Source organism: Marmota monax, unplaced genomic scaffold, assembly GCF_021218885.2.
Source record: "Marmota monax isolate L192 unplaced genomic scaffold, Marmota_monax_Labrador192_F-V1.1 WCK01_AAM20220418_F8-fsc00009, whole genome shotgun sequence".
Taxonomy (NCBI): Eukaryota; Metazoa; Chordata; class Mammalia; order Rodentia; family Sciuridae; genus Marmota; species Marmota monax.
Genome location: NW_026694710.1, coordinates 24,045,024 through 24,057,912, shown reverse-complemented (window position 1 = coordinate 24,057,912; position 12,889 = coordinate 24,045,024). Strand labels below are relative to the sequence as shown.

Here is a 12,889-nt window from a genome sequence, read left to right as displayed (position 1 = left end):
GCGGTACCTGTGCAGTGAGATGACAGTCTCAGGGACCTTCTCCACCCTCACCCCTCACGGCCTCCTGAGTTCATTCCGACAGGCACTCTCTCCAGGCTGGATCTTCAGGTGGGGTCAGGTGCTGAGCTCTTAGGGACAAATGACAGGCACCTCCCCGTGCAATGAGGTGGCTGCAGGATCCCAATCAGGTGCTCCACCCTCCCCAGTGGCTCGGGCCAGGGAGGTGGCTCTTGGGTCCCTGCACTGCCTCTTTTATTGGGAGACAGGAGAGATTTGTCTTAAAAGATATGATCTAAATAGAAGTGAGCTCTGTGTCTACTCCAGACTGTTTTTAAGAAAATCCAGCATTTAATTAAAGCACCTAGTGGGAAAGTGTCAGGAGGGTCCTGTATTTAGTCATTCAGCACGTTTGCTGGGAGCTCATATCACCCGGTGCCCAGGAGACTCAACCAGGAGACCTGGGGCTGACACCATCCCCGCGTCTGGGGAGTCTAGGGCAGAACAGGAAGCCTCACCCACGCGGAGGGTGCCCAGCGCTGTAAGAAGAGCGGAGGGGGCCGCACGGAGGAAGTGAACTTTAAACTGAGCCTGGACAATGCCCAGGAGCTGGACGGTGTCCACAGAAAGCACAGGGCGAGGATCCTCCTGTCACGTGTAACTAAAAAAAACCAATAAAAGAAAAAAGGAAGGATATGGGGCAGAACTGGGGAGGAGAGGACTGTTCCAAGCCGTGGACAGCAGGCTCAGACTAGATGGGGAGAGGAGCTGTCCCTGGAGTCCCCCAAGGGACTCACCAGGCTGGGCTTGGGAGGGCTTGGTAAGGATGGGGTCCTATCCCAAGGGAGGTGGGGAACCCGGCAGGGCTCTGAGTGACATGTGCACGTGCGTGTGTTAAAGGTGTGGGTGACAGAATTGGTTGTGCCATGTAACAAGTCGACTCATCTGGCCAACAGCCCAGACCCTCCGGGGATCAAGAACTGCTGGCCTCTAGTGGCAACATGTCCCCAGACCAGACCATGGCTCTGCTCACTGCACTCAGTGTGTTGGTATGCTGGGCTGCTTGACAAACGGCCATGGACGGGTGGACACTGCCTTCTCATGCCCTGGAAGCCGAGAGTCCAAGGCCAAGGTGTGGGGGGATCTGGTGTGTGACGAGGCCCCTCCTGCTTTCATACTCTTGGGGCCCCCTCACTTGGCAAGAGGAATGGGGATCGGGCTGGCGCTCTTTCGAGGGCACTAACCGCATTCCCGCGGGCTCCATCCCATGACCTCACCCATGTTCCTGGGGATGGGGCTACACCACAGGATTCCGAGGGACACAGACAGCCTGGGGGGCCCAGTTCCCTCCTCTGGTCGCCGTCCCTGTCTCCCTGCAGGAGGCGAGCTGGCCATGATGTGGCTCCCTTGCTCCAGGGCCTGGGTCAATCTAGGGTCAGTTGCCTGCAGTCAGGCCCACTCACTGGCCCTGCAGCAAGCCCCGCCCTGCCCTTCCCTGCCTCCACTCCCGCTCCACATGGTAACCTGTGCTGGTGTCACCTCAAAACTTTATGTAAAGTGCAGCTAAAATTTATTAAATACATGGAATTTACAAAAACAATGACTTCACCATGAGCTTCATAAAAAGAAAAATCTCACTGGATAACAGCTGGATTTGCGAAGAGACCAACTTCCCTGAAATTTGAAGACGGAGGGGAAGAAGCCCCTTTGGTTCTAGAATGATCTGTATTCCAGGGTAAGTAAGCCGTAGAGGAGTTCTTTCACCTCCCCGGCGCAAGGAGAGGAGTCGGATCCACCATCTTGCAGCTCTTAATTAAGAACCGATGCCGGCAACGTCTCTGCTGGATGCTCTGATTACCAGGCGGAGGAGGAACGTTATAAGGGAGAGACCACATGGTCACTCTCCAGTCCACTCGCCAGCCTGGCCACCACGAGGTGACACAGCCCAACCGTGTACAGCCCCACGAATGAGGAATCGTGATGAAAATCACTCAACCCAGACCTGATCCATACTCCACACAAGGGCCGGGGGAACAAATGGGAGAATAATAATGTCCAGTGCACTAGACATTTTTAAGACCAGAGTAAATGTCACGGAAAACTAATTTTTAAACAGATACAACAATTGTGGGCAAAAGCAGTGATGAAAATGGAGAAATCAGAATCTCAACAACAGAAGGGCGGGCGCTGTGCACACACTGCAATCCAGGGCTCGGGAGGCTGAGGTAGGAGGATCACAGGCTCCAGCTGAAGAGTGAGGCCCTAAGGAATTTGGCAAGACCCTGACTCAAAGTAAAAATGTACAAGGGCTGGGGATGTGGCTCAGTGATAAAGCACCCCTGGGTTTAATCCCCAGTACCAACAAATGAAAAATAAGGAAAACAAAACACAGAGAACGGATGAATCTTTGTTTGGATCTAATTTCAATAAACGACCTATAAAAGGCACATTCTAGACAATGGTGGAAATTTTACCACTGACTGAATGACATTAAGTAACTTTTATTAGCTCTCATAGAGGGGCTGGAAATTAAAGAGATACAAATAGGAAAAGAAGAATTCAAACTATCCCTATTTGACTTCCACATGATTCTATATTTAGAAGACCCCCCCCCGAAAAAAGAAAAACTCTTTCAGGAAACTTCTAGAACTCATGAATGAATTTAGCAAAGTAGCAGGATATAAAATTAATAACCATAGATCATTTGCATCCCTATATATCAATGAGGAATCAACTGAAAAAGAAATTAGGAAAACTACCCCATTCACAATAGCCTCAAACAACAACAACAATCTAACAAAAAAAGTGAAAGACCTCTACAATGAGAACTACAGAACACTAAAGAAAGAAATTGGAGAAAACCTTATAAGATGGAAAGGTCTCCCTTGTTCTTGGATAGATAGAATGAATATTGTCAAAATGGTCATACTACCAAAAGCGCTAAACAGATTTAATGCAATTTCTATTAAAATCCCAGTGACCGTTCTTCATTGAAATAGGACCTGGGTTCAATCCTCAGCACCACATAAAAAAATAAAGGCATTGTGTTGTGTCCATCTACACCTAAAAATTAAATATTAAAAAAAGAAAAAGCAGCTATGAAATTCATTTGTAAAAACGAGACATAGAATAGCCAAAGCCATCGTCACCAAGAAGAGTGAAGCAGGAGGCATCACAATACCAGGCCTTAAACTGTACTACAGAGCCATAGTAAAACCAGGCATGAAGAAGACCAGGAACAGAAGAGAAGACAGACAGACAAACCCACCTAGACACATTTACCTCATACTGGACAAAGGCGCCATAAACATATTAGAGAAAAGTGGTCTCTTCAACAAGTGGTTCTGGGAAAACTGGAAATCCTTATGTAATAAAATGAAATTAAACCCCTGTTCCTTACCCTGCACAAAACTCATTTCAAAGTGGATCAAGGGCGTAGGGTTAGACCAGAGACCCTGCGTAACTTTCCACCATGTCAGCTATGAACCAACTTCCTCAAAAAGGCTCCTAAAGCACAACAAGTGAAATTAAGAATCAATAAATGGGACAGCATCAAACAGAAAGCTTCTTCACAGCAAAGGAAATAATCAAGAGTGTGGAGAGAGCCTACAGAATGGGAGAAAAGTCTTTGCCTCCTGCACCTCAGATAGAGCACCAATCCCCAGGACATATAAAGAACACAAGAACTTAACACCAAAAAACCAAATAACCTAATCAATAAATGGACAAAGGAGCTGAACAGCCACTTCACAGAAGAAAAGATGAAATGGTCAACAAATACATGAAAAAAATATTCAACACCCTTAGCAATCAGAGAAATGCAAATTAAAACTACCCTGAGATTCCACCTCACTCCAGTCAGAATGGCAATTATCAAGAATACAAGCAACAATAAATGTTGGCGAGGCTGTGGGGGAAAAGGCGCACTCATCCATTGCTGGTGGGACTGCAAATTGGTGCCACCACTCTGGAAAGCAGGATGGAGATTCCTCAGAAAACTTGAAATGGAACCACCATTTGACCCAGTGATCCCACTCCTCAGCATATACTACCCAAGGGAATTAAAATCAGCATACTACAGTGACACAGCCTCATCAATGTTTATAGCAGCTCAATTCACAATAGCTAACCTATGAACCAGCCTAGGTGCCCTTCAACAGATGAATGGGTAAAGAAAATATGGCATGTATACACATGGACTACTACTCAGTCATAAAGAAGAATGAAATTGTGGCATTTGCCAGTAAATGGATGGGACTGGAGACTATCATGCTAAGTGAGACAAACCAGTCCAAAAAATCCAAATGCTGAATGTTCTCTCTGATATGCAAATGCTACCCACAATAAGCAAGGATTAGGGAAGCAGAGAAGAATAGAAGCTCGGTGCATTAGACAAAGGGGACTAAAGGGAAGGGGGATGGGAATGGGAAAGACAGTGTAATGAATGGGACATCAATTTCCTATGCAGATATGAACACATGACCAGTGTGACTCCACACCATGTACAACCACAAGAATGGGAAGTTGGACTCCATGTGGGTATGATATGTGCAATTATGCTCTACTGTCATGTATTATCTAAAAAGAACAGTAAAAAATTATATTAATAAAAAAATTTCCAAATAAATAAAGGGGTTGGGGGTGTGACTCAGTGGTACAGCCTTTGCCCAGTATGCATGAAGTCCTGGGTTCCCTCCCAACACACTGCATGGTAAAGACCTACTCCAGCAGGTTGCAGATCTGCCTATGACGGGTAGAACCACGGTCCTGGAGGAGGCTGGGGACGTAGTGAGCGTCTTCAACGTGTCAGAGTGAGTCAGAGCTGTAAACAAACACCACCTCTAACGTCAACTTGCAAACAGCATTTCCACTAAAGTCAGGAGTGACAGGAGTCTTCCTATCGCTGATGCCATTGAGGGATTCCACCTCCTGAAAGCAGATGGCGGGCAGAGGACGTGGAAGGTCGGTACTCAGGATCTGAGGGGAAGCCAAGCAGCCACGAGGGGCAGACTAATCAGTTCACCTGAACCGAGAGCATCTGCTCACAAGACCCAGGCAGAGTGTGAAATGCACAGCCCAGGAGAGAGGGGGGCTTGCCCGCCACAGAGCTAAGGTCCCCCGGGTAGAGGGCATCTCCAGAGGGCACAGAGGACGCCATCCGTCAGCAAAATGGAAGCAAATGAAATCGAAAAGCTGGCAGGGATCCAAACAGGGAAGTCACACAAGAGGACATCGAAATGCAAGTGACTGTATTAAAACACTCAGCGTCACTAGTGAGGAGAAACGTGAACCAGTACTGCACAGGGGTGTCACCGCCACCGACCCGTACGGCCAAAATCAAGTGTCAGGCAGTCACTGAGGGAGTGGGAAGAGAGGCCTCCTCAGGACGAGCGCAAATCCGCACGGGAGCAGCTGCCTTGGCCATGGGCACAGGCACAGCCCGGGACCAGGCGCTCAGCCTGGGCCACGTGATGCTCATCTATTCCCAAGGTGTGTCAGGATCAGAGCAGCACAGTCCTGTCATGGGACATAACGGTGGAAACCAACTGAGGCCACCCAGGACAAGGTGGGTGCATGTCACGGACTCATGCAAAAGTTTGTGCTTGTGATTCTGTTCATCCACAGTTAAGGCAAAACCAACCCACAGGGTAGAATTCCTGATGGGGTGCAGCTTTGAGCAGGTAAGGGGTTGAGCTCTGTGAACGGCCGCCACTCACGTAGGCATGCGGACCCCCTGAAACGTGCCACGCTGGACCCTTGCCTCATGCACATTTAGATACATAATGTCTCACTAAAAACATAAAGTCAGTATCCATTTATCATAGATCATAAAACCCTTAGCACCTGGGAATATAGTGAGCTTCGTCACCTGCTCATAGTACAATACCAACAACCGACAGCATGCATCATTCTTGAGGTTAAGACTTGAGAAGAGTTTCCAGGAATAGACAAGGATGTCCTCTGTGGTGGTGGCTATTGGAGAAGTGGGCAAAGACCCAAATGCACCAGGCCCCTTTCCTTGGAGAAATCAGAGTGGACAATAAGTATTTCCCAGGGGCTCAACCTCAGTAGTATTAGGCGATGCAATTTGAATCCACAGTGAGCTACTAGGTCATCTCACTGGCCAAAAAATTAAATCCTGATAGTATCAAGTGTTGGCTAGGTACAGGCCGAAAAGAACTATCAAAATTACAGGAGAAAATCAGAGTTGTCCCTCAGGGGAATAATCTGTCAACAGCTTGTTAATTCCAGGATGTGCAACTCCACCCCTTCTCAGTGTGTGGCCTTGTGATGCGAACCACCCAGACTCCCATGGATGTCCTCAAGGAAACCCAAACAGAGTGCCCACCCTCCTCAGCCACAGGAGGATGTGTCAGCAATTCTGGAATGATCACAGGGACTACCGGGGAGCAGGGAATGAAGTGTTCACATCCTAAAGCAAATATTAAAAGTAATGGCCGATGAGGAAAATCAGAGGCAGAATGATCTAATTTCATTTTGTAGAGTTTAAAAATAGGACACGATGCTCTGGGCTACACATTAATCAGCAGAAGGGTAAAAACTTGCATAGTAATGCCCGTGGTAACCCTAGGGAGGGAAAGGGTTAGGGTAAGTGGCTGTGATTGTGTATGACATTTCATTTCTTACACTGGAAGGGTAGACCCACTGGTGTGCATTACATTGCTACCTTTGTCTGTGTGCTTGACACATTTCATTCAAATGTCTAACAAAAGACTTATGAACTTATGGGTCCTCAAATTCATGAAGGACTCTAGACATACCCTTTGCAAATGGTGAGGGTTGCTTCATCCGCTTACCTTTAAGATCCCACAATTTCTCCACTGGGAGAGAGAAAGACTGGTACATTGAGAACATTCCCCCCACCCCCCGTGAGTTGCCAAATGGATGCTGCTTCTAGAACACGGCTTATGTTAGTTAGCTTTCCGTTGCTGTAACACAATACCTGAGATAATCAACTTATACAGAAAAGGGGTTTATTTTGGCTCAGAGTAATGGAGGAGTCCATGATCTGTGGGAATCTTGCTTTGGGCCTGTGTGGAGGCAGCACAGTATGACAGGGGCACCCTGTGGAGCAAAGCCACTCACACTGCTCACAGCTGAGATCCAAAGGAAGGAAAGGAAATGGAGAGTCCTGCAGTCCCCGTCAAAGGTACCCCGGGTGACCTAAGGACCACACCACCTCCCAGCAGCAGCTCCCTGCGGCCCAGTCCTTCATACATGGGCCTTTAGGGGACCCTGAGGGTCAAAACCACAGCAGAGGTCATGAGACAATGGCAGACACAAACATCCAGGATGCCCGAGGTCCGTGGCGTGACGGCTGTCCCGCTGAGAAGCCAACCCGGTGCCCTCCTCGGAAGCTGCTCCACCCTGGTCTTGGTCCTTCAGAAAGCCTTTGGAGTCCACCTCCTCGCTGCCACACAGACTCCCTGGAGTCTCAGGGAGCGGCTGGGCTGCGGTCGGCTCAGGGCAGCCCTGAGGGAAGGCCAGGGAGGGGGCGGCCCGCAAGCCCGTGGCCAAGCAGTGGAGGAGGCGGCCCAGGTGTGATGGCACCTGACTCTGCAGCTCGGCCACCTGGACCTCAGGGAGGCCGCGAGGGCAGGGACAGCCATTCAAGGCGCACGGGTGGGTGGCACAGACAGGTGTGCCCACAGCCCTGGAGGCTGAGGTCCACGGGGCTGTGGAGGGCTGTTCCTCCTGCAGACTCTGAGGACTGGCCTGGCCTCCCTCCTGGGGCCTGGCCTCCCTCCTGGGGCCGTCCCTGCCCTCATCTCCGCGTGCTCTCCGCCTGCACACGTGTCTGCATCCAAGTCCCCCTTTGGGGTCAGGACCCACCCACTGCCCTCGCAGCAGCCTGACTGTCCCTGGGAAGGCTCGGCCTCCATCTCCAGCCACGTGCTGAAGGGCTTGGGGTCAGGTCCGAGCACAGGAATTCTGGGAGGACACAGCTGAACCGCAGCAGCCCCCGGACCCCGGAGCTGACCAGGGCCTCCCTCTGCGTGGACCTTGTGCGCCCCGTGGCCACAGGAGCTGGCGTCCTGCCTGCGCTCCGGGTGCAGAGACTGTTCCTCACTCCCCAGTGACTGTCCAGGACCATCCACAGCCCAAGACTGTTTCAGAAAACATTTCAACTATTTGTTAAATGAACCCATCAAAACGCCTTTGCTTCTCGGTCGGCCACCGGTGGACGCAGGCCCCAGCTCCCCTCCTCCCACGCGTGCACCAGCCGGCTGTGTTCCCTCCGTTCTGAGGAAACACTCACTGCTACGGTGGGCAGGGGGTCTGTCCCTAAATGTCCAGGTCCTGGAGGCCAGGTCCCCAACACAATGGCTTTGAAAGGCAGTGTCACTTTGAGAGAGAGGGCTGGGGGTGACAGTGAGGCCACTGGGCACATCCGTGGAAGGGGTGAACGCCATCTCACAGGAGCGAGGAGGTCTCGGGGCGAGTAGCCGTGAAGCAGGTAGTGACAGAGCAGGGCCAGCCCCAGGAACCGCAGCACGGTCCCAGCTCAGCCAGTTAGGACAATAACATGCTGGTGAGGCGGGAACGAGGCCCTGGGTGCTGGGCGGAAACGGCACCGGCTACGGGGGTCCAACTGTCCCATCTCAAGGTGCACCTCTGAAGGACATGAGGTCAGCAGGCAAGGAGACCCCTGTTTGTCACGGCACTGTCACAACAGCCCAGGTGTGAAGTCAGCCCAGGTGTCCGCCAACAGGTGGATGGATAGAGATTATGTACACACACGTGCGCGTGCACACACACACGCACACGCACACACAATGAAATATTACCCAGCTATAGAGAAGAATGAAGTCCTATCTGTACGGGAAAATGGATGGACTGGACTGTATCATCTTAGGCAGAACGAGTGTTCACTGAGACACAAATATCACATGCTTTCATATGTGGAAACTAGGAAGGCAGAGAGGGGACAGGCAGGCCCCAGGGGCTATTAGGGACTGGAAAGGGTGGTGGGGGAGAGAGAGGGAAGGAACAGGGGGGCGGGTAGAAGCGTGGATGGACAGGATCCATGTGTGACATATGTGTGTATGAAAACATCACAATGAATCCTATTAATTTAAACCAGGCTACTCCATGCATCTGGCCCTCTCACATGCTCCTGTTGGGCTGTGATGCAGGATGAGGCTCTGGCCAAATGTAGCTGCTCAAACTTGGACTTTCAGATCCCAAAACCATGAGTGAAAACAAACCTCTTTTTCTTCTAAAGTAGTCATCCTCAGGCATTTTGTTTTAGCAGCCCAAACAGACTTTGATGATGACTCTAGTAACTAATATCGAAGCCCTGCTGTCGCTGTGCCAGGGGCTGTGTTGTGTGTTTGTGTGCCCTAGGCCACCTACTCCTCACTACACCTTGCCAGGTACATGCAACCACCTGCATTTTATAGATGAGGACACAGAGATGAGGTGATACTAAGTGTTGTCCCAGGTCACAATGCTACAAGATGATTATGTCAGGAAAGGGCAGGGAGGGTCTATCTATCATGGCTTCCACCCGAGTGGGAGCAGGACGGGTCCCAGAAGAGGAGAAGGGACACAGTACAACCTTTACTTCAGCACTGGAAGCAGGACACTTCTGCAAACAAAAGGGGACATACACTCAGCCAAACCCCAGTGAGCCAGGAACTGAAGCCAGTGCTTTGGCGAAGGGACTCAGGCTGGCCTCGTGGGGACCTGGACTGTACCCACCAGGTGACCTGGAGCAAGGCATATTTGCAAAACTGAATTTGACTTACAAGAGGCATTTGCTTAAGAAAAGTGTGCTCCTAAATGTAAATCTGCCGCGTCCACATGGGCAGGAATCTGGGTTGCATTTCATCTCTGCATCCAGCCCCAGAGGGCAGAAATGCAAATTAAAGAAATGTTCTGAATTCTTTAAGAAACAACTCTTCCCCAAGCCTAAGCCACTCTGGTATGTAATTGGGGTAGGAGACATGCCCATGTGTCGCGATGGAGACCTCCTCTGTCACTGCAGTCTTGAAACACAGCAGTTTCCAGTGAACTCCCAACAGGGGTGCTCCTCGCCATCACCCCTCCTGCTCCGTGAGCCCCAGGATGTCTCTCTGGGCTTTGACAAAGAGGTCATTTTGGTTTTTCTGTCTTTTTCTGCACCCCCTTCTTTGGCTACTTGCTTGCCTCCTCCCTCTTCTCTTTCTTTCAGAGAAGCAGCTGAGGTGCCCAAAGGCCAGACAGCCCCCAGCCCCAGCTGCGTTGCAAAGGGACAGCGCAGTGTGGCCCCTTTATGGAGCCCAATCTCCTGGCAGGGGCAGCATCTCAAGGTTCAGGGGACTCTGGTGCTCTTGCCCCAAGGCTCCTGTGATGCTGCTCTCCAGTCACCTCCTCTTGGCCCAAGTATCCTGTGGACACCCACTGTGGCCACTGAATCCGCAGTACTGCATCAAGAGCCTGAGATTGCTGGCTATGCTCCCCTTGAGCTGCTCAGCTGTGTTGCCTCTGTGAATCACTCAACCTCTCTGTGCCTCCATTCAGAGGGTATGACTGGAGACCTTCTGATGTCCACTTGACTTATTCAGTGTATCTCTTTAAAGAACTGAATTAGACATGAGGTTCAAAAATCAAAACATTTCACACAAATATCCAGATTTTGGCCTCTTCAGAAAACCAGTCGCCTGGCCACTCCTGGCACAGGGTCCTACAGGACAACTTGGTAGAGCTGGTAGCAGCTACCCTCCCTGGATGGGACAAGCCACTCTTGGAAACACAGGAGCTCGTGAGTGGCCAGGGGCCTCTCATACTCACAGCCACTGCCCCCGAGGTCACTGAGCTGGGGACCAACGTAGCGCTCATCCTGTGGCAGTAACTTTCTGGCCACTCTCTTTGCCTAGAATGTTCTGCCAACCAACCTCCCACCTCCCAGGCCAAGTTCACAGACAGACCATCTCCACACAAGCCCCTCTGCCCTCCATCCTCACCTGAAGCCAAGTTCCTCTCCCACGCGCTCGAACTCCGAGGGACAATCCTGCCACAGCACCTGCCACAACAGCCCTTCCCTCCACCCAGTCATGAACACATGTGCATGTGTGCATACACACACGCACACACACACACACATGCACACGCACACACACACGCACACACACATGCACACGCACACACACACACACGCACACAAACATGCACATACATGTACACACACCGGCCAGGCTGTGGAAGTCTCCTGAGGGCATGCGATGGAGAAACCAGGCCCGATTATAAAGTGAAATTCTAGGAACACCACGGTGAAGAGCTGATGGCTGGGAAGGGCTCATCCGCCCTCCTGTCGGCTCCCAAAGGAACCCGCCTCACCACGGTGCCACCTGCTGGACTGTACCCAGTGGTCTCTCGCAGCCCGACTACCTCTGGAAATGTGGACACCCAGGGCCAGAGAGCCAATGGACGCTGTGAGAGGGTCCTCTCCCCACCTGTAACTTCCTGGCCTCTAGAGGATGCAGGGCCTCACTCATCGCCAGGTCCGTTACCTGCTGTCTGCACAGAACCTCGTTGGCCTGGCTCTTAGGAACTCAGCCCTTAGGGAGGGATAGTCAAGCCATCGTGAGTCACTGTGGCCTGTGGTGACAGCCGCTTCGCAGTAACACTGACTAGTGGTGCCCTGTCTCTGTCCTGCCTGTGAACTACCTGCCACACACTGTCTGTGCCCGGGGCTGGGTCCATGCAGGTCAAGAACTCAAACCCACCGATGCTGTCATGGTTAAGGAACGGCGTCCAAGTCCCCATAACAGCCCCTGGAACCTCAGCTCAGGGCCCCGAATTCCAGAGCACTAGCTCACCTGGGTCCCCTGGGCAACTCAAGCTGAGTCTCCAGCCTCCGAGTGGTGCTTGGCCGCTTGCTGAGCGCGGGGTCTGTACCAGGTGGAAAGCACTAACTCCCCCAGGACCCGCGGGTTAGAGGATCCCTGTAGTGGGCAGACTAATGCCCTCCCCCAGGTGGCCACCTCCATTTCCTGGCACCTGCCAGGGCTGCCCTACATGGAAGGGGGATTCCGGGTGCCGTGGAGCTGGGCCTGCCGATCCCCGACCCTGAGAGGGGACAGCACCCTGATGTCTGGGTGGGACCAGTGGAGCCACCAGGATCTGAGTCCGAGTGGCCGGTGGGAGGACTCCATCAGCCTCTGCTGGTGTCGAAGACGGAGGGTGGCCGAGAGCCAGGGGGTGCAGGCCGCCTCTGGAAGCTGGGAAAAGGCAAGGGATGGGCTCTCCCCAGCTTCCCACAAGGTCCAGCCTGCGGACCTCGGGGTATTACTCTAGAACCGCAAAACAGAGGAGGGGGAGGAAGAGGGGAGCGGGAGGGGGGCGGGAAAGAGAGAAAGACGCGCTGCTTGAGCCCGTGTGGTGGTGACCTCTACGGAGCCACAGGAAGTCCCTCACATGCCCTTCACACCGCGGTGCTCACACGCTCTGCAGATGCTGAATCGGCAGCCCCTTCTTTCCCTGGAACCCACCAGGATTGACTGAGGTGCCGCAAGTCACCCCACACTGCTGAGCTGGTGGGGTGCACAGCAGGGTTCCCCTCGAGAAGCCAGCTAGGAGAGGCAGGACATCTGGGAAGAGGAAGAGGGCGTGGTTTGGCTTAGGAGGGTGGGGGCTGAACCCTGGCCTACCCCCTGGCAGCCAAGGTGGCCTGAAGCAAGGTACTTCACTCTGGGGACCTCAGTTCCCCTCCTGTGACATGGGGCTGGCGCATCCTCCCACAGAACCGCGGTAAGAGGTAACTGATGCACACACTCGTGACGAAGCATTCGGACAGCACCGGGCCCTCTGCTGTGGACAGTGGGTTTTCAGACCAGGGACCTAGCTCGGTTCTGAGGCAAGCACAGCCTGGGGTCCCTGTGCCAGG

At 52.2% G+C, this 12,889-nt stretch overlaps 1 protein-coding gene across 5 annotated transcripts in view; it reads right to left on the bottom strand.

Annotated features, from left to right (window-relative positions):
- The window catches only part of Stk32b (serine/threonine kinase 32B), a 271,083-nt gene that overhangs the window by 210,727 nt on the left and 47,467 nt on the right, over nt 1-12,889 (bottom strand). Inside the window, exon 1 of one of the 5 annotated variants that reach the window (XM_046423489.2) lies at nt 8-189. The exons of the other annotated variants lie outside the window; for them this stretch is intronic. The gene's annotated coding sequence lies outside the window, so the exon portion shown is untranslated. Of the gene's footprint in view, nt 1-7; nt 190-12,889 lie in introns of those variants that run through there. 5 annotated transcript variants of the gene reach the window in all.